Source organism: Notamacropus eugenii, chromosome 1 (genome assembly GCF_028372415.1).
Source record: "Notamacropus eugenii isolate mMacEug1 chromosome 1, mMacEug1.pri_v2, whole genome shotgun sequence".
NCBI lineage: Eukaryota > Metazoa > Chordata > Mammalia > Diprotodontia > Macropodidae > Notamacropus > Notamacropus eugenii.
In genome coordinates this window covers 634,003,134-634,024,025 of record NC_092872.1, presented here as the reverse complement: position 1 = coordinate 634,024,025, position 20,892 = coordinate 634,003,134, and the positions used below count along the sequence as shown (strand labels likewise).

The 20,892-nt window shown below is 41.9% G+C and overlaps 1 protein-coding gene across 3 annotated transcripts in view; it reads right to left on the bottom strand.

Moving 5' to 3' along the window:
- ANXA4 (annexin A4) overlaps positions 1-20,892 on the bottom strand; it is a 114,053-nt gene that overhangs the window by 52,317 nt on the left and 40,844 nt on the right. The window contains exon 1 of one of the 3 annotated variants that reach the window (XM_072635351.1): positions 6,162-6,267. The exons of the other annotated variants lie outside the window; for them this stretch is intronic. The gene's annotated coding sequence lies outside the window, so the exon portion shown is untranslated. Of the gene's footprint in view, positions 1-6,161; positions 6,268-20,892 lie in introns of those variants that run through there. 3 annotated transcript variants of the gene reach the window in all.

Genomic DNA, 20,892 nt, shown 5'->3' with positions numbered 1-20,892 from the left:
GTTAAGTGAATTGCCTAGGGTTACAGAGTTAGTAAGTATTTGAAAGTGGGTTGAACTCAAGTCTTCCTGACTCCAGATCTGGCACTTTATCTACCACACCACCTAGCTAATTGCCCATACACATAAACACATGTGCCTTAAAGTTGCAGGTCAGTGGGGAAGCCTTGATGAAATCCTGATGAAAGAGCAGAAAGAGAAGACCTGGCTTCCGTAATGGCTTCTCTGATCTTGGGCAAGTCATTTCCTCTTCTTGGGGACTTAATATATAAAACAGAGAAAAATACAATCAGCTTCACAAGCAGTGTTGGATTGGCCAGATTTATTCAGTTTAACCAACATTTATTCAGCACCTATTCGGGTAAACAGGACAAATGATCTCTAAGTTCCCTCTTCACCTTAAAGTTTGATGAGTCTCTGAGTCCAATCACAAGAACCACCAAAAAAGAATTGCATCATTTCCTGCTCAGCACAACATCGCTATTTAGTAATTTACTCTTCCTGTTAATAGTAGAGGCTAGCCTTTGAATTAACAAATGAATTCAGTCCAAGGCTAGAATTTGAGAGTGGCAGAGGCAGTGTGGAGTTTGGAAAGGCTTTCCTTTGAGTAAGTAAATAGAATTCACAGAAGATAAATAGAAAAAGAATAGATCCTGAACCAAGAAGGCCTTTGCTATATAGCACCACACCAGTGTATCAACTAGATGTCCTCTGGTGGTATGTGGCCCCCAGTTGCTGCTGGGTCCATTGTGGAAAATCTTGTCCTTTCCACTTCCACAACATCTCTTATATCCATCCCCTTCTCTCTGTTCTTACAGTCACCAGCCCAATTTAAGACCTCATCCCTTCTCACCTCAACTGTTTCAATTTCTCATAACTGGCTTCCCTGCCTCATTCCTCCCTACTCCAATCCATCCTCCATAGAGCCACCAAAGTATTCTTCCTAAAGTACAAGTCTGACCATGTCACTCTTCTGCTTACTAAGTTCCAGTGGCTCCCTACACATACACACACACACACACACATACACACACACAATATGTGCATATATATGTGTGTATATATGTAAACAATTATTCTATACATCTATTTCTCAATTTTTTCTCTGGATGCAGATAGTGTCTTTCTTCATATGTGCTTTACAGTTAATTCGGGTATTTATAATAGTCAAAATAACTTATTCTTTCAAAGTTGTTCTTAAAACAACATTGCTGTTACTGTATACAATGTTGTCCTGGTTCCGCTCATTTCCCTTTTCATTACTTCGTGCAAGTCTTTCCATATTTTTCTAAAATCACTGAGTTCATCATTTTTATAGCACAATAGTATTCCACCACAATCATATACCATAACTTGTTCAGTCATTCCCCAATTGATGGGCATCCCTGTAGTTTCCAGTTCTTTGCCACCACAAAGAGAGCTGTATAAGCATTTTAGAATGTATAGGTTCTTTTTTTCCCCTAATCATTGGAAATAGACGTAGTAGTGACATTGCTGTGTACTGATACAACCATTCTGCAAAACAATCCAGAATTATGTAAAGAAAGTGATTAAAACTTTCATACTCTTTGACCACATATTCCACTTTTAGTACTATACCCCAAGGAGGTCAAGGACAAAAAGAAAGCAACAAAATATTTATGCAACAAATACAACAAAATATTTATAGCAGCACTCTTTGTGGTAGCAAAGACACACAACAGATGCCCATTAATTAGGAAGAAACTAAACAAGTTATGACACATAAATGTAATAGAATAATACTGCACTATAAGAAAGGAAGGACATGATGAATATGAGGAAGCATGGAAAGACATATGAATGAGTCCAAAGTGAAATAATCAGAAACAAGTAAATAATATATAAACAAGGATTATAGCTTTGTAAATGGTAAGAAAAACAACCCAGACCAAATGTTGCATTATTATGACCATGCTTTGCCACAAGGAAGAGATGAGAAGACACCTCCCCCTACTCCTTGCCCATGTAGGAGACCATGGGTGTGGAATTATTGCATATAATATTGGAGCAAAAACATGGAGGCAGGAAATAAGTGAAAAACCAGAGACTGAGAGTTTAAGACCCACCGCAGGCCTTTCCTGCCTCTGGTCATTTCTCTGCTTTTCTTTGCTCTACAGTGAGTTTAACAAAGAGTCCACAGTCCTACGTAGCCAGATTTGTATTTAAAGAATGTTTTTCTTTGGAAAAGGAAATATACTGCCAGTATTTGTGTGTCCCCATCCTCACAACTCTGAATACTATAATAACAGTTTCAACCACTTTCTAAAGGGTGGAGGACTCTACCCTAGGTAATCTACAACTCATTTCCTAACAAGAGCTAGGAGTCTGGAACGATAGCCTATTTATCCCAGTAAACTCCTCACTGAAGGTAGCCCTGTTTATTTCAGCCTACATTTTCACAAGATGGCGGTATCTGTCAGCAAAGCTGATTTAGAATTAGGCCACCATTCTGACCACTTACTTCTCTCCTTCCTCCCTCATCTCACTTGAGAATTGTGTGAAGTCAAATATTCTCAACAAGTTTCAGGTAGGGGAGCCGACCAGAGACCACTGAGGGACAGAAGGACTGACTGCCAGGCTGAAGACCAGAGCTGAAAGTTGGCACCAGTAGCCTGAGATGCAGTAGCCACCAGAGTTCAGGAGCCAGGTCAGCCGAGGCATAGGCCTGGTTCAGTTCCTCATGGCAAGCAGCCCTGGCCTGGGCCTCTGCTTGGCACTGAGCCTGCAACTATTGAACCCCAAGCCTGCGTTGACCCAGAATACTGGCTGCACTGGCTACACTGAAAAAACTACTATCCCTTCCACAGCACCACCAGCCAGTGGGCCCTGTCCCAGGGTGCAGTCACTGCCATCATCACTGTATTTTCAGTCTTGGGTATCCTCCTCCTGATAGTGGCACTAGTCCTGCTGGGCCAGAAACTTCGTGAGAAATTCTAGACAGAGGGCACCTACGGGCCCAGCAGTGAAGAGCAGGTGGGTGCTCAGGCTCTACCGCCCCCCAACCTGAAGCTTCCCCCTGAGGAGTGACTCATCTGAGCACTGTGTGACCCTCATCCTGCATGTAACCCCATACCCCATTTTTGGTTTTGGACCTACCTGACACTGGGCACTCAACCACTTTGAGAATCCCCTTCAGGGAGCATCTGGAGTAACACTGAGGGCCTCAGATGCTAGGGGCTGGAAGGGAGTGGGCAGGGGGGTGCTAACTAAGCTGCTGGCCATGGCCACCTTCACTGTACCACCAAACCTGCTGCAGACTTCTGCCTTTAGTCTGTGGACATTGGCCTGGGACTGGAGGCTACTACTTCTGCTTTTCCTGATACGAACTATGGTGGCCACCTAGCCCTCTCCCTGATACCCTGCTCCTGTCTTTCAACCCTGGTCTCCTTGCCTTTCAGTTGTTCCATGCAGTTAAGGCAGTCCCAGGTCCCCAGGACTTGAAGAACAAGGTATGGGGTGTCCTGGTGGGATTAAGGTGGGTGCAAAAGGTTTGGGTCCCCTTCCCCTTTGTGGGGAGGGGCAGAGACTTTGGTGGGCACTGAAACGAAGCACCTCCTCCTCCCCTGGCCATTTGATTAACATAGGTATTTGAACTGAAAAGAAGGTTCTTGGAAAAGTCTTCCGCCCCTTCTGGAAAATCTCCCCCACTCCCTTGCTTCTCTCCCAGGTCCCTTCTTTTCTCCTCTCCCTTTCCATCACCACTACCTCCAGCTCCCTAGACCTATCCCTGGGAGGGGCTGCTTGATTTGTATTTTTTATAAAGATAGTTATAAGGTCAAAAAAACCCCCAAAAACAAGGTTCAGGGGGCTCCCTTCCATCTCAATACTAAATAAAACCTGAGACATTGCTGCCCCTCATAATATACACAGTAACTAGCACAATGGAAGTGGAAAGAAAACACACACACACACACAAACACACACACACACACACACACACACACAGAATTACAAAGATGAAGCAAGACTCAAATGAAGAGCTGCGATGAGAAGACACGCCCAAACGATCCGCTCATGGAGGTCCGCAGGGTTATATACTGCACATTTTTCCAGACTTTTTCAATGTATTCATCAAATGTGCTGACATTTTTTCCCCTCTAAAAAAATACTACGGGATGGCTTGTGGGGAGGGAGAAGGAGGGTACATGTGACACTATGGTGATGTAAAGTTTAAAAAATGACAACAAAAAAAATCCCACCTTCTCCCCTCTCACTAGCACTGCCCCCTCCCCTATCACACATCTTTTAGATAGTTTCATAGCTTGGAGACTCATTGATCCAACCTTCTCATTTTACAGAGAAAAATAGAGGCCACAGTAGTCACGTGACTTGCCCAAGGTCATAAAATAATATATCTAGAGAGGGCCTTAGGGATGATCTAGTTTAACTTCCTTGTTTTACAGAAAAGAAAATTAAAGCCTCAAAAGACAAAGTAACATATCCAAGGTCACACTTCGCAAATGGCAAAGTTAGAATATGAGCCTAAATTCTCTACGTCCTAGTAGAGAATAGACATCTAGAATAGAGTCTACCTCCTAGCAGACTATAATCCTTAGGGGCAGAGATTGCTTTCCACATGCTTGAGGGGCTGAAATCTTTCACCAGACCCTGATACCTCCTCACTCAGCTAGTGGTCAGCAGGACCATCCCTCCAAAGAAGTTATCCTGGCCTCAATTCAGTGTTGCTTCCAGTATACCAGGCTTACCCTTTGGTGGCCTTTTTTCCACTTCAAGGTTCCTCCTGATGTTAGCTTTAGTCTGATTTCATTGGTATAAAAATGTGGACCATGGGAGATGGGAAGTGTTTATAGTATGCTTTGTCTCATACTTCTCCAATGCTAGGAGTGAGACTGAGTGGGAGAAGGAGACCAGAGAAGGTGTACCTTGCCAGCCTACCTAGACTGAAGCTACCTCTTGGTGATGGAAATGTGGAAGAGCTGGAGAGTGGAAAAAAAATCCAAGATTTGGTTAATAAATTATTCTGACATAAATTTAAAACTAGAACGGGAATGGTAGCCAAAAGCTGCTGCCACACCTAGAAGGGCTGAAGGATTAAACTAAACAACTGCCAGGAAAATAAAAGAATGAGTGGACATAAGCAAATGAATGTATCCTAACCCATGACTTTGGGGATGTTGCCCTTCCTCTCCCACTTCCAAAGCTCAAAAGGACTTGTGTGTATTTTGGAAAGGTAGAAAAAACTCATTCTTAGCTTTTCCTATCCCTTCAGATCCTCCACGAAGAAAACCATCCTAAACCCAATGCAAGTGAGGAGAAAATAAAAGGGAAAGCCACGGGCCCATGTTCTATTGCCCTTCCTGAAACTAAGTGAGGAAATGTATATCCACAAATAGGGGCTCTTGACCACCTTACTCTGCCAACAACACACATTTCTATAGCACTTTAAAGTTTACACACTTTCCTCACAGCAGCCAAGTTAAGATAGTAAATTCGCTGAAATGGTCAGAGGACTAGGATTTCCACCAAAGACTCCTGACTTTCAGGGCACGCTGAACACCCACACCCTATGGAACTCCAACCAAGTAAATCTAAAGACATGACAAGTTCCCTGGATTGTGCAAGGAGAAGTAAACAGTCTCTTTGGCACCAAAGGGCACCAGGGAGCACCCACTCGACAGCTCCCTGTTCGGTCTCCCCAGAGGGACAGCTGCCCACTTCCAATCCCAGGACGAGCAGCAGGGTACCTCGCCCGCCCAGAGGCACTCACTTCTGCCTGCTCCACCCATTGTGCAGGGAAGCACTAGAGGCCCAGCCCTAAGAACACCGCAGAGCCTGGCCGAGGGCTCGAGAGGAGCCTCTCGTAGCCAGATTAAGACGGGATGGGGGGCGGAGACTTGTACTGAGAATGCGCAGCGCTCCCTCGGGATCCCGGGATCCCCAGGTCCCCAGTTGCCCAGCCAGGAGGTTCTGGCTGGGCTCCTAGGGGAGCGAGGAACCCTCCCCGACCACAAACTGACGGATCCCGAGGCTAAGTCCCCAAATGGGACTGTGGAAGCCACCCGAGAGGCGTCCAACGAGCAGGGCAGAACGCCGGTTGGCCGGCGGGCACAGTCACCCCTAGGGCCACTCCCTGCTAGTCCCGCCCGCAGCCCAGGAGACCTCCCCAGGAGGGGCTTCCTTACCGCAGAGGGCAGCGCAGGAGCCGCTGGTCACCAGTCTGCCCCTTCTGAGCTCAGACCCACTCGGCGGACGGGACAGTGGTTCATATATTGACTGTACTGGGCTGAGCCAGGCTGGGCTGGGCTGGGCTGGGTTGGGCGGGTCCGTCCTGCTTTGGGGTGGAGTCTGTGCCTGTTCCAAGCTGTTCCTCCCTCCCTCCCACACCAGTCAGGAAATTTTACTCCCCTGGCCAATTACACACCTGGCAATGAGTTACTGGACACCCGATTTGCCTTCCCCCCCTCCCCGGCCCAGAGTAGCCTCTCCCGATCCAGCGTGAGGCACTTGCTCAGAAACTCCTGCCCCGCCGCCCCGGAGGCCCGATGTGCCCGATGTAGTGGAAAGGGCGCTGGGCTTGGAACCAAAAGGTGTGAATTCAGAGCTCCCCTATGTAACTTACTATCGGCTGCAGTTTACTATCTACTGGCCCATAGTTTCCACCTCTGTAAAACAGAGAAGTTATTCTAAATGGTCTCTAAAATCGATTCCAGCCCTAGACGCTGGGATCCCCCAGATTCCGATTCCTCGGGCTCAGAGGCCCCCTCACCTAGTTTAGACGTTAGACTCGGATGGTATAAGATAGGGGCGTGTTCACCTGGAGGAACACCAGCTCCCGCTTTGTCCTCTAGTCCCGAAGTAGACTCCGTCCCCACCTACATTAGGAAGCCACATGGTTGGTTTGGGGCTCAAACTCAAATTTTTATTCCAGCTTGGAAAAACTGTCCTGTCACCCAAACTGCTAATGAAAAGTCTGGAGGCAGAAGTGGTACGTATGACAGACAGACCAAGGGAATTGGACCTAAGTAGAAAGACCAGGGTTTGAATCCCCACTTCCACAACTTACTGAGTGACTTTCAGCAATGTAAAAAAAAAAAAAAATTCTTCCCTCTGCCTCAGTTTCGTCACTTGTAAAGTGAGGGAGGGGGTTGAACTTGATCTCTAAAGTTCCGTCAAATTCCGAACATTTTATAAGTCTAAGTGAACATGTCAAAACTACCTTAATTTACAGGGTAGGAGAAAATTATTGCCTCCTGCAGGATCAACAGGACGTACCAAAGAATCCTGCCTTTTGATAGCCTATAAGTTCACTAGCTTGGGTTCGAATTCCCGTCAGTTACTAACTACCTCTGTAACCTTGGGCCAAGTCCCTTTAGGTTTCCAGTCTTCAGCTCCTTCATATGTAAAAGGAGGCGTTTGGACAAATGGATCTTCTAAATCCTCAGATCCTCTAACTGCTGATTCAAGTTGGAGGAAAGGGCTAGTGAGCATTTTTTTTCCTCCTTTGGAAATTACAGTTTCTCTTCCAAGGGAGGCAGAATTTAATTCATTCCGAGTAGTTTCACTTAGGTAACCAAACACAACACTCTGACATTGGATCTGAAAAGTGGAAGTGACAGGGAGAGAAAAGAACACGAACAAAGTGTGAACAGTAGCAAATTTCAAATCTCTTTTTTAAAAAATGTATTTAAAACATTTCCATTAACTGTGACTCAGAAGTTAGAGGTTTCTCCGTGAGGGAAATGAAAACTTGTAAGGATGTGGATGTGTTGTAAATAGTCCTGTGAGCTGGTGATGGACTTGGGTAGAGAACCCCACAGTCCTTGTCTCTTGCCTAGTGAAAAGATCTGGGAGACCAAGGTTTATATCCTGGTTCTATCAATTAGAACAATAATATTGGCACTACCAAGGGTTGTAAATCTTGTAAATCTAAATTACCATAGAAAGGAAAGCTAAAATTAATAATAAAAGCATTCAAGAATGACTGTTCTTGGATTATATCGATTTGAAGCTGGAAAGGACTTTAGAGCCTCATTTCCAAAAGGAGGAAGTTGAGACTCAATGATTTAGGCAAAGTCACATGACCAGGACTAGAAGGCAAATCCTTGCTTCTTTTCGCTAAGCAAAATTATGAATATAATGAATATTATGAATATTTTCAAATGACACGCCCAGGGTTACATAGCTAGTAAAATCTCTGAAACTGGATTTGAACTTAGGTCTTCTTGACTCCAGGCCCAGTTCTCTATCCATTGCCTCTAAATGATAGCATGCTACATTGCTAGTTGAAGGGGCTGGGATGCTTGTGTACCCCAAAGACAGTCATACTGAGGCCCCAGTGGTCAGCTGAGTGGTTGGTTATACCAATCCTGCCCAACCCAACAACTTCTAGTGCCTTCCTATTAAAATAGCCTCCCATTTACACTGTATGTGTCTTATATGTGGGGTAGCTAGTTGTTCAAGTGGATAGAGTACCAGGTCTATAGTCAGGAAGACTCATCTTCCTGAGTACAAATCTGGCCTCAGACCTGCTGTATGACCCTGGGCAAGTCACTTAATCCTATTTGTCTCAATTTCCTCAACTGTAAAATGAGCTGGAGAAGAAAATGGCAAACCAGTCAGTATCTTTGCCAAGAGAATCCCAAATAGGGTCACCAAGAGACTGAAAAAGACAGAACACATCTGTACTGAGTTATTTGCAAGTTGTCTCTACCATTGGAATGTGATCTCTGTGATGGCAGGGGTCATGTTTTGCCTTTCTTTGTATCCCCCCGAATTACTATGGTGTGTAGTATATGACAAATGCTTAATAAATGCTTGGTGACTGACTGAAAGAGACATTTCATCTCAAAATATAGATATGTATTACCTAAACGTCCTAGACAGTTATTGTCTCTTTGTGTCCAAATGATCTGTCTTGGCAACCTTAAAGAGGTTGATGTTCTGCTGAAGTGAATGGCCATATGCAAGCTTTCAACTCTGGTAGGAGCTTCCTCCCTCAAGGGCAAATAGTCTATTCCCCTTGCTTTCACTTGTTCACCATTCCCTCACTCCTCAGCTTGCCACAGCGGATAGTGTTGGACTTGGAAACAGAATAGACTTGAGTTCAAATATAAAGTCAGGCACTTACTAGCTGTATGAACTTAGACAAGCCACTTAACTTCTATCTGTGTTACTATACTCATGTGTAAAATGGAGGTAATAATAGCAGCTACCTTCCAAGGTTGCTATGAGGATGAAAAGGAGGCTGATATTTGTAAAAAGTTTTCAAACCTCAAAGTGCTATATAAATGCTAGCTAGTATTACAATTAGCCTGGGTCTGTTTTTAAAAATGTTTTCAAACTATATTTTAATATAATTATAACTGCATATTTTATTTTGTTCAAGCCTGGGTCAGTCCTGGGAACCCACAGTTTTGCTTTGAAGTATCCCCACAGAAGGCCAAGGGAGCCATCATGGCAGCTGGAAGAGCATTCAACTTGGAGTCAAAGGACCCTCGGTAGAATCCTGGCTACACCCTATCTGTGTAACCCTTTGACTCCTGGGCTACTGCCCAGTGAATATTGTCATAAACACATCAGACTTTGGAGATGGTCTAAAGAACTCAGTCTCAGAACTCACCATATTGATGGATGGCATCTTTTAGCTTAACACTGAGGCTTCTGGGAAGGAGAACCTGGAACAGATTCCATTCTACATGTCAGGCAGGGTAAGCACATGCATTTGATCTCTATTCATGCACCCTATGCCACTCAATTTCTCCCAGACTTTACTGGACTACCATCTTGAGTGATGGCAATCAGAAAGGATGATATGGACAGAGACTACAGAAAATTGGCTAATGTGTTGGTGAGATTTAACTATTGGTTGGTTGGTTAGTTGGTTGTTGTCCTTTGTCTTCAAACAGGACCAAAATGACATCACCATTGTAAAATGAAATTTCAGTGTGTCTGACTGTGGCTGATCAGACCATTACGAGCTGGGAATGCTCTACCACAGGTTGGGCACAGATAGTCCCAGTGAATATCCCAAATTTGCACATCTTGCATTTACCTTGTGCTGTCTCAATTGTGCTTTGCTCAAAGAGCACAGCACCTTTTCTTATGTGGGCACGCCATGCTGAGCAGTCCTGTGCCAGTGTCTCCCATGTTGCACAGTCAAATCCAAAGTTCTTTAGAGAGACCTTGAGAGTGTCCTTGTATCGTTTCTTCTGGCCACCATGTGATCGCCTTCCCCATGCAAGTTCCCCATAAAGTAGTCTTTTTAGCAAGCATATATTTTGCATTCCAACAATGGAATTGCTCTCTCTGAAGTATAGTTTGAATATGTGGCAGTTCAGCTCAAGCAAGGACTTCAGTGTCTGGTATGTTATCATGCCAGGTGATCCTCAGAATCTTCCTAAGACAGTTCAAATGGAAATGATTCAGTTTCCTACCATGGCGCTGGTAGACTGTCCATGTTTCACAGGCACACAACAATAAGGTCAACACAACAGCTCTGTAGACCTTCAATTTGGTAGTCAGTCTAATACCTCTTCTCTCCCAAACTTTTCTTCAGAGCCTCCCAAACACTGAGCTAGGTCTGGCAATGCGTGTATCAACCTCATTGTCAATGTATACATCCCTGGAAAGTACACAACCAAGGTAAGTGAACTTATCCACAGCATTCAAAACTTCTCCATTTGTTGTAATTGATGGTTCCACATATGGATGGTGTGGTGGGGGCTGATGGAGCACCTGTATTTTTTTGGTGTTAATTATTAGGCCAAAATTAGCACGGGCAGCAGAGAATTGATCCACACTTTGTTGCATCTCAGCTTCAGAGGCTGCATTGAGTGCACACTCATCTGCAAACAGAAAATCATGCACCAACACTCTCTCCACTTTGGTCTTGGCTTGTAGCCTTTTCAAATTGAAGAACTTACCATCAGTATGGTAATTAACTTTGATGCCATGTTCAAACTCATTGAAAGCATTTGACAATATGGCTGAAAACATCATGCTAAAAATCATGGGAGCAAGCACACAGCCCTGTTTCACTCCGTTGGTGACAGGGAAGGCATGAGAGCTTTGTCCATTATCCAGAATCCAGGCAAACATGCCATCATGAAATTGACATACAATATTGATGAACTTCTCCAGGCAACCAAATATTGACATAATTTTCCATAAACCCTCATGACTAACAGTGTCAAAGGCCTTGATCAGATATACAAATGTTGTGTACAGACCTCTATTCTGCTCCTGGCATCTCTCCTGGAGTTGTTGGGCAGCAAACACCATATTGACTGTTCCTCAGCCCTTTCTGAAGCCACACTGGCTCTCAGGTATATGCCCATCTTCCAGGTGAAGGATCAACCTATTAAGGAGGACTCTAGCAAGAATTTTGCCAGCAATGACAAGTCTGTGATTGTCGCAGGGCAACCTATTCTCTTTACCCTTATAGAGATGGACAATGGAGGCATCTTTGAACTCCTGGGGGATAACCTCCTCTTGCCATATAACCTGGAAAATTTCAGTCAGCTTTTGTATGAGCAATGGTCTCCCTACCTTGTAAATCTCAGCTGGAACAGAATCAGCACCAGGTGCTTTGCCACATGAAAGGAGCCTAATGGCTCTCAAAACCTCTTCTTCAGTTGGAGGGATTGACTTCAACCTCAGGTAAACAGTCAATGGCCTCAGTATTGATTGATGATGGCCTGTTGAGAACACTATGGAAGTGTTTAGCCCATCTCTCTAGGATCATGTCTTTATCACTAATCAATGTGACTCCATCAGCACTGAGTAGTTGTGATGCACCATAGGCTTTTGGTCCATAAATAGCTTTCAGGGAATCATAAAAGCGCTTTGGATTGTTACTATCAGCATAAAACCGAATTTCATCTGCCTTCTTACTGAGCCAGAAATCCTGCATCCCTATAAGATTTGCTTGTACTTTGCTTTTGATGGAATTAAATGCTGTCTTCTTAGAGGTGGATGAACTATCCTGCTGGTAAATCCTGTGGAGTTCTCATTTTTCATTTAGTAGCTTCTCAATTTCCCCATCATTTTCATCAAACCAGTCTTGGTGTTTGTGAGTGGTCTGACCCAGATGAGTAAATGTAGTACTGTACACCAAATCTCTGAACGCTACCCACTCCAACTGTTTGTTGGCTCAACTTTCCCTCCAAGTCAGCAGCAAACTGTTCATGCTCAGAGGAGAGCTCTAATTTGTTGACATTAATTCTTCTGGTAGTCACTTTGCCTTGGTGTTGGCGCTCTTGATGAATGTGAATATTTAGCTTGGAAAGGATAAGTCTATGATCAGTCCAGCACTCTGCACCACACATTGCCTTTGTCACTCTCACTTCTTGTCTGTCTCTTCTCCTTACAATCACTTAATCTATTAGATGACAGTGTTTGCTGCGAGGGTGCATCCATGAAGTTTTATTTTGTTTAGGTAAATAGAAGACAGTGTTGGTGATGAGAAGGTCATGTGATGCACAAGTCTTCAGCAGTAAATGACCATTGCTATTGCTGTTTCCAACTCCATTCCTCCCTTGGACTCCCTGCCAAGTCTGGTATTCTGAGCCTACTCTAACATTAAAGTCACCCAGGATTATAAGCTTGTCTTCTTTTGGCACATTGAGGATAAGGGTCTCTAGGTCTTCATAAAATATTTCTTTGACTTCATCAGGGTTTGTCATGGTGGGAGAATAGGCACTGATGGTGGTGGCATGGTGTTTTCCTGTGAGTGGCAATTGCATTGTCATGAGCCTGTCATTCACTCCCTTTGGCAGGCATACTAGCTTGCTGGTTAGATTAGTTCTGATTGCAAAACCCACACCAACTTCACAGCACTCTCCTTCTCTCCCCCCACTCCAGAAAAAGGTGTATCCAGCTCCAATTTCAGTAAGCTGGCCTTCGTTTGCCAACCTTGTTTCACTCAGGGTACTATTTGGATGTGATACCTGTTGAGTTCTCTTGCAACAAGAGCAGTTCATCTTTCAGGTCTACTGGATTTTGTGTTGTCTGTAAGTGTGCACACATTCCATGTGCCAATGGGAGTGGAATCATCTTTGCAGATGTTTTCGTGCTTTTTTTGTGTTTTGACCTCATAGTGGGATTTCCCACCTTCCACAGTAATCAGGCCAGGGTTGGCTAAGCCAACAAGTTTAGGGCACCTTTTCTAGCCCCTTTCCTCACACCAGGAGGTGAGCAGTGCAATCCTTAAAAGGCTGCTCAGACATCCAGGGAGCTGCCGAGTCCCACTGCTTCCTCCAGTGAGAAACAACCCCATGGCCTGGGCCACCTGTGTACAGGGTCGTGACTATAGTTCCCAGTGTATCCGCACCTGCTGCTTCATCACTTGCCTATCGCCACAGTATTTTGATGCATAATGTGTGAGTGATGTCTTTAGATTCGTGCATAAATTGAATTTAAGTGAGGCAGAGTTCCATGAAGTGGTCAGCTTCACTCTCTCCTCCTGAGTCATTATAGAACAGTGGCAGAACAGAATCAAGATGATTACCTATGGCTCAGGATGCAGTGGATGAACTTGGTGTCTTCGGTGTCTAACCAAGCTCTAAGCACTCCACATCACCTGCTTCATCTGCCTTCATAGCCGTTGGAACAAATTGTTCTCATCTGCCCATTCTGCCAGATGAAGTCTTCACATGCTTGGGAGCCACAGGTGAGAGTTAGGTGGAACAGGTAGACACCAAAGTTGGAAGAGCCCTGAAAAGGGCTTGGCAGCCATCACACCAAAGGTACTTATACTGGTCCTCACTGAATACACCCTACACCTGGACACTGTGTATCTTCTTGTCACCTGCTAAGATGGGAGGAAAAGGGGGCATGACTTTAGACCCCACTAATTCCCAGTTTAATAAGAAGGTGCTCACTACTGTCCCCTTCTGCTTCCTACTTTATTTGGTAAGAGAAACAGAAGCAATGAGAATCTTTTAGCAGTGAGCCAAAAGTGGACAGTGCTTAGAACATGTGTTTACAACCAGACTGCACCCCTTTGCACTCTTATTCCTGTCTATGTGTCTAATAAATCAAAATTTATTACCTAATGCTTATAAATGGTTACCTAAATTCTAGTTATGTGCTTAATCCTGGAATGGGTAGTTAATCAACAAGCATTTGTTAAGTGCTTACTCTGAGGCACCATGCTAGATGTAGGGGATACATACAGGGGATATAGACAGGATAAATAGGAGGTAGTTTCAGAAGGTAAGCACTAGCAATGAGGTAGATGTAAAGAGGTTTCTGACCCTTGAAAATGATGGGAGATATTCCTGTTTCAGAATAAATTGAGGTATGCAGGGAGGGCTTAGAAAGGATCCTGTCTGGTTGTTTTTTAAATTTCCATAAGAAAGAGAGAGTACTACAGCCCTCTAGACTAATACTTTCCAACCCATATAAGAGAGGATTTCTTATTTGGGTCAAAGTTGGGAAATTAGGGGATATAGGAGGATGGGTGTACCAGTGGACAATGATAAGAATTAATGAAGGAAAAGTAGATATGCAAGATGGAGTTAGGGAGTGTTAGGCTTGAAATAAAGTAGCCTGGGTTCAATTCCTGGCTCTACTTGACTCTTATGTGACCATGGGTAAATGATTTGATCTCTCTGAGCTTCATAAGATTGTAACTCTAGATGTCAGAGGTCATGTAGTCAAGCCCCCTCATTTTGCAGATGAGGAAACTGGCCTAGGAAAACTGTGACTTGCCCAAGGCCACAAAGATAATAAGTATCAGAGGTTGGATTTGAACTCAGGTCCAGGACAGCTCAGTGGCATGCCAGGCTTAGGAAGTCAGGAAGTCAGGAAGACTCATCTTCTTGAGTTCAAAACTGACCCCAAACACTTACTAGCTGTATGACCTTGGACAACTCACTTAACCCTGTTTGCCTCAGTTTCTTCATCTGTAAAAATGAGCTGGAGAAGAACATGGCAAACCACTCCAGTATCTCTGCAAAAAAATCCTAATATGGAGTCACAACAAGGTGGACAGAACTGAACAACACCATCCTATGACTCCTTAGCCAATGTTTTTCCCACTATACTACACTGTTCCTTGTGAAATGGAAATAATACTTATACTATTTATCTCATGGGGTTGTTATAAGTAAAGTGTTTTGTAAGATATGTGTGTGTACATATGTATATGTATATATATGTGCGTATACACATATGCATATACGTACATATATATACATATACACACGTATATGTAGGAAGGTCTACAAGGTCCTTTAAATAAATCATCTGAGCCTCACCTGTGTTTTCTGTACTACAGAAAACCATAATGTACTATTGAATGGGCTTGTTACAGTGACCAAGGAATTAAACTAGCTAAAGATGAGCCTGGGCAAAAGCCAATTCAAGTCCAAGAACATAAAGTCTCCTAGCTTGCTTGGTGGCTTGAGAGAAACTGAGAGGGTTACTTGTTCCTTCTGGGGTATTTTGACCTTACTCCCAACCCAAAGAGCTCTGGTTTACTCTGTTATTTATCTTAATCTGTTCAATCTCTCCAATATCTCTACACTGCTTACATTTGATAAAGAGAGTCAGTTGCTATTCATAATGGTCTTTTGTGTAACCGTTATTTGGTGGGAAGGAACTGTTATTGAGAGTAAGCTAAATTGTTATCTTCTGATATCTGAGTTATCTTCTTGTTATCTGAGATTTATCATAAAAAGTAGCATTTATCCTGAGCCCCAGAGCTTTGTATGCCTTAGACTACCAAAACTTGATATTTGGTAGGTAGATATATAACTCTTGCCCAATATCCCTCTTTGAGATGGGTGAAGGAAGAAACAAGTGCCCAACTATGACTCTTGTTCTCTTCCCCACAGAGGCAGAAATCTCAGGCTCCTTCACAGAGGGGAGGTCTAGGTTCCATATTAGATATCTGTCCCATGCTATACTCAAGCTAAGTTGTCTTTATATTTAGACAACAATCGTGTTTGAATGTCTGCATGTGTACATGTATAATATCTATATATAGAGATATCTATCTATAGTTTTCTCTTTCTCTCTCTCTATACATGTATATAATATAAACACACATATACACACACATATATGTGTGTGCTTCTATCAATATATCTATATATAATTTTTTTACACTAAGAAGGTATGAAAACTCTCTTGGAGATTTAGTTGGCTCACCACATTAAGGGCTCAGTCGGTTGATGTGACTCCTTGGCCACCTGAGCACAGCAAGTCATGACGAGCTCTGTCTGGACCCTGATGCTTTCTCTATGGACAGACAGCCATGACTCTGCCATACAAAGTCAAGGGACCTCTGTTCGGCTGAATCTAGGTAGTGTCCTTACTGAATATAATTGTGAATATCCTTCCCCTGCTATGGCTAAGTAGACCTCCTTTGTTGACTATTAGATTTATTATTGAGTGTTTCATTTCATTCCTTCGTAAAAATTTTTTACTTTTAATTTATGGAATAAAACAAACATTTCCACAACATAGTACAATAAAAAGTTGATTGCATATGAAACTGTAATTCTACTGTATACAACTTGCTATCTTTACAAATATACAACAAAATTATCATGTAAATATATTTTTTTCTACCCCCCCACCCTAGAGATGGCTACCATTAGACACAAATAGGTGTATACATGTAAAATTATTCTATACACACTGCTATTTATCAGTTCTTTTTCTGGATACAGATAGGGTCTTTCTTCATATGTCCTTTATAGTTAATTTTATTTCATTCCAATATCAAACCTGAGACCAATGAAAAAACCCAAAAGACAGAGTTTCTGGGTAATTAATAAATTCTTAATTAGGCTAGCAAATAATCAATAAATTGATGGTCAGTGACCTGCACAGCCCTCCTTCACTCAAACAAAGTCAAGTGCAAGTCAAGTCATCATTTCTCTGATGGCATGGTCTTCTGTGGCAACAAAGGATGAACACAATATGTATAGCCTATAGCAGATTGCATCCCATCTTGGTGAGAAAATTTAGAATTCAAAATCTCATAGATATGAATGTTAAAAACTAAAAATAAATAAATAAGAAATAAGCTATCCTAGTTGAATGGGGACCTACTCAAGATAGAGGAGAATGTTCTTGGAGGATTAGGTGAATCTCATCATCAGTCCTGTCCTTCAGAGATTGATTGACCTACAAGGACTGGTTCCTGAATGGGGAAATAGAAAAGAAAAATCCCTCAATCCTAAATAAATAATTGTTATTAATAGAAAAATAATTTCTCTCAAGCTCACGGTACCAGTTTAGCCTGATCAGCCTGTCCTATGACAAGGGATATTTGACCTTTAGCAGAGAAGACATGGAGTCGAGGAGGAGTGACACAACAGGGAAGATACGGTCAGGGAGACACAATGATTATCTTCAGATATGGAAGAGAGCTTCGACTTCTTAGGCATACTAAACTGGCCAGTTAGGGTAACTGATTTAATGATAGCTAGCATACATATATCATTTGAATGTTTACAAAGTACCTTACAAAAATTTTCTCATTTCATCCTTAAAACCATACTGGGAGATAGGTGCTATTATTTTCTCCATTTTTACAAATGAGAATACTGAGGCATAGAGTAAAATGACTTGCCTAGGGCCACACTGTAAGTATCTGAGGCAGGATTTGAACTCAAATATCCTCTGAACTCTAGGTCCAGGATTCTATCTATGCACTTGCTACCTAGCTACGTTTATTCCTTTTCCTAAAATATTTACTTTAGGAATCCACCAGAAATAGTGGAAAAGGAAAAAATTAGTAATGCTGCAAGTGGAACACATTTTCAGATATTCCCTCAAACTACCAAAATCATATCTTAGAGCAGGAATTCTTGAGCTGTGAACTTATTTTTTTATAATTGTATTTTGATTTAATTAGTTTCCTTTGGCATCCTATGTATTTTATGCATTTAAAATCCTTATGGTAGGAAGGGGACCTTAGGGTTTTATCAGACTGCCACAGGGATCGATAACCCAAAAAAATGTCAAGAACTATCTAAGAAAATAGTTCAGAGGATACCAGAAATGTTTTATCAAAGCTGAAGCAGCTTTGCTCCTGGGTCTTGACTAACTAGAAAATTGATCATTAGATGATGAATAATTCCAGTCAAAGCAGTTGATAAAAATATCTCCTAGGGCATGAAGGTACTATGGCATGCATCGGTGGAGGCAACAGCCACAGATAGGTAATCACAGATTTTAGAATTATTTAAATAAGAATATTAAATCCATCTGCATATGTATATATATCCTCCACAAAATCCGATGCTAATATCTCATCAGGGCCTGGTATGAAGGTGATTCTGAGTTCTTGAAGGCCATGGCTGGTGAGTGTAAATTCTGGCAGATTCTACTATGGCTGAAAAGGCTTTGAGTTGACTCCTGATAATAGAATGTCTTTGATTTTTGAGAAATCTACCTAGTTAAGTATGAAGAGGCACAGATTGGCTATCTGCTGATGAACTCTTTGGACATGGCAACTCTTGAAACAAAGGAAAATAGAGGATTCACCTCAGTTCTGCTCTGCACCCTTCTGTTTCTGCAGTGATAATAGCAAAGTGATGAGAAAGGAGGTATGGGTGCTAAGAATCACACAGTTCTCAAAGCAGCTCTTACTACTACATTAGCTCTTGGTATTCTAAATGCGAGCTATAGAATGACTCAGTTATTCTGAGTATTACAAATACTCATGTCTGCTACAAAGAATCTGTGGAGAAAGATGTTATGCAATCCAGAGAAAGAACTGATAAATAGAAGTATGCATATAATGGTTTTATACACACACATATACACACATGCATACATATGTACACACATACATATGTGTACATGCATACATATACATGCATGTATATGTTAAATGGTGGCATTCTCCAGTGCAAGATGGGAAGGGAGGAAAACGGTTTGGAACTTAAAATGTTACCCAAAAGAACTAAATTTTAAAAAATTTGAGATGCTTTTCCAGGGACTAGAGAGTAGATTTAATATAAGAAGAACGGAATCATCTCCATCTTGACATTCTCAGCATAAATGAAAGTAAAAGACAAAAGGATGTTGAAGCTGATTGGAAGAATGACTCAGAGGTTCTCCTTGGAGAAGAAAATAAAGGAAATGCTGACATTGCATCCAAAGGAAATAAGAAATGTTTTACAGAATACTTGGTCAATTTTTTATTGAATTACAAGAAGTGCACCATGAAAATATTTGCAACATGTGTGTCAATATTTGCTTTGGTGAAAAATGAAGAAATTCTATGAAGAGCTCTGTAAGATCTTCCAAATTATATTAACATGGTATCATAGGTCTTCAAGGATTGAGTCATCCAATTCCCTCATTTTACAGATGAAGAAACTGAGGCCAAGAGAGGTTAAAGTGACTAAGGGCACAGAAGGAATAAGTATCAGAGGTGGGATTTGAATTCAGGTCCTCTGACTACAAATTCATGGGTCTTTCCATGTGTCATAATTGTTAAGTATTTGTGAGAATAAAGGAGGATGGTGAAAAATATATTGGAAAATGTGTTTCAGTAATAAGAAATAACAGAGATCAAAATGCTTGCAGACTCCACAGAAGCAACATATCTATCATTAATTCTTAATGAAGAGAGTCACGGCAACTTCTTCTTAGAAGGAATGAGTGAAAAGATGTGCTGGAGTAAGCTTGGAATTCCAAGAGCCACTTGTTAAATTTTCAGTGTGAGCATTTACAGAACTCTGAGAATGCTACAAATGGGGGGAGGAAGACTTGATTTGTTGTTTTGTTGATTGTCTAAACTTAAGAAAGTGACAAAAGAAAAAGGAAATGTTAATAATGAAGATTAGATGTAAAAGTGAAAAAAAGAAAGTCACAGGACTTCTCACCGAGATGGCTGTGAAATAAGAGGCAGACCACTCAGTTACCACATGTTTACTCCAGAAAAACCCTGAAGTTCACACCAGATCAAATTATGATCAGGAAATCCAAAAAGAAACTACAGTACCTGATTGCTTCCACCCCACATAAAATTAGACAATAGGAAATGGAGCCTGTCAGGAAAGCCTGTATCAGTACAGGGTAGTTTCCCTCGGCTACAAGAGAGGGGCCAAAGACATTTGTAGCCTGCAGGGCTCTCAGTCCAGAGGCAACAGAAGGAGAGAGTTCCCAAGAGAAAGCCGTAGGGTAGTCCAAAAACATTAGGGTGGAGACCTTGGAATTCCATAGAAAAAGAATGAGTGGATAGTATGACTACACCATGCTGCTTTCCTCAGAATGGGGCAGCCCTGGCCCAGGAAATCTGAGAGAGGTTCATAATATTCTGTTCTGAGACTACAAATGGAGATCTGAAGATCCAGAGCTCTGAAACTTAAAGATCCAAAGGGGTCTAACCATGGAACAAAGTAGGACTGATCCCCAAAACCAAAACTGCAAAAGGGCAAAGCTTGCCCCTGGTATGAAGCCTCAATTTAGGGACTAAAACTGGAGATAAGTAAATCAAAGAAGAGGGCAAAAACAAATGATTGCAAATGCAACTACATCTATGATTATAGACTCAAAGGGAAAAATAGGATTTTCCACAGGGACTACATAAATATCTAGAAGAAATAAAGTAAGAGATTTTTAAAAATACAATAAATTCTTTTAAGGAGAGAATTGGAAAAAATAAGTAAATTAGCAGAGAAAGCAGTAAATCTTACTCAAGGAATGTAATACCTGAAAACTGGAATAGACCAGTTGTCAATAACAGCAAGAAGCATTAGATTAAATAAATAAGTTTTTTAAAAAGAAGCATTAGATTAGAATCAAAGATTGGAAAAAGAAAAGAAAATCTAAGATATCAGATATAAAAGATAACTGACCTGGAAAATAGCCCCCAAAAAGAAAACATTCAAAAATCAGTGTACTCTCTGATTTAAAAAAAGAAAAGAAAAGGCCTAGACAGTA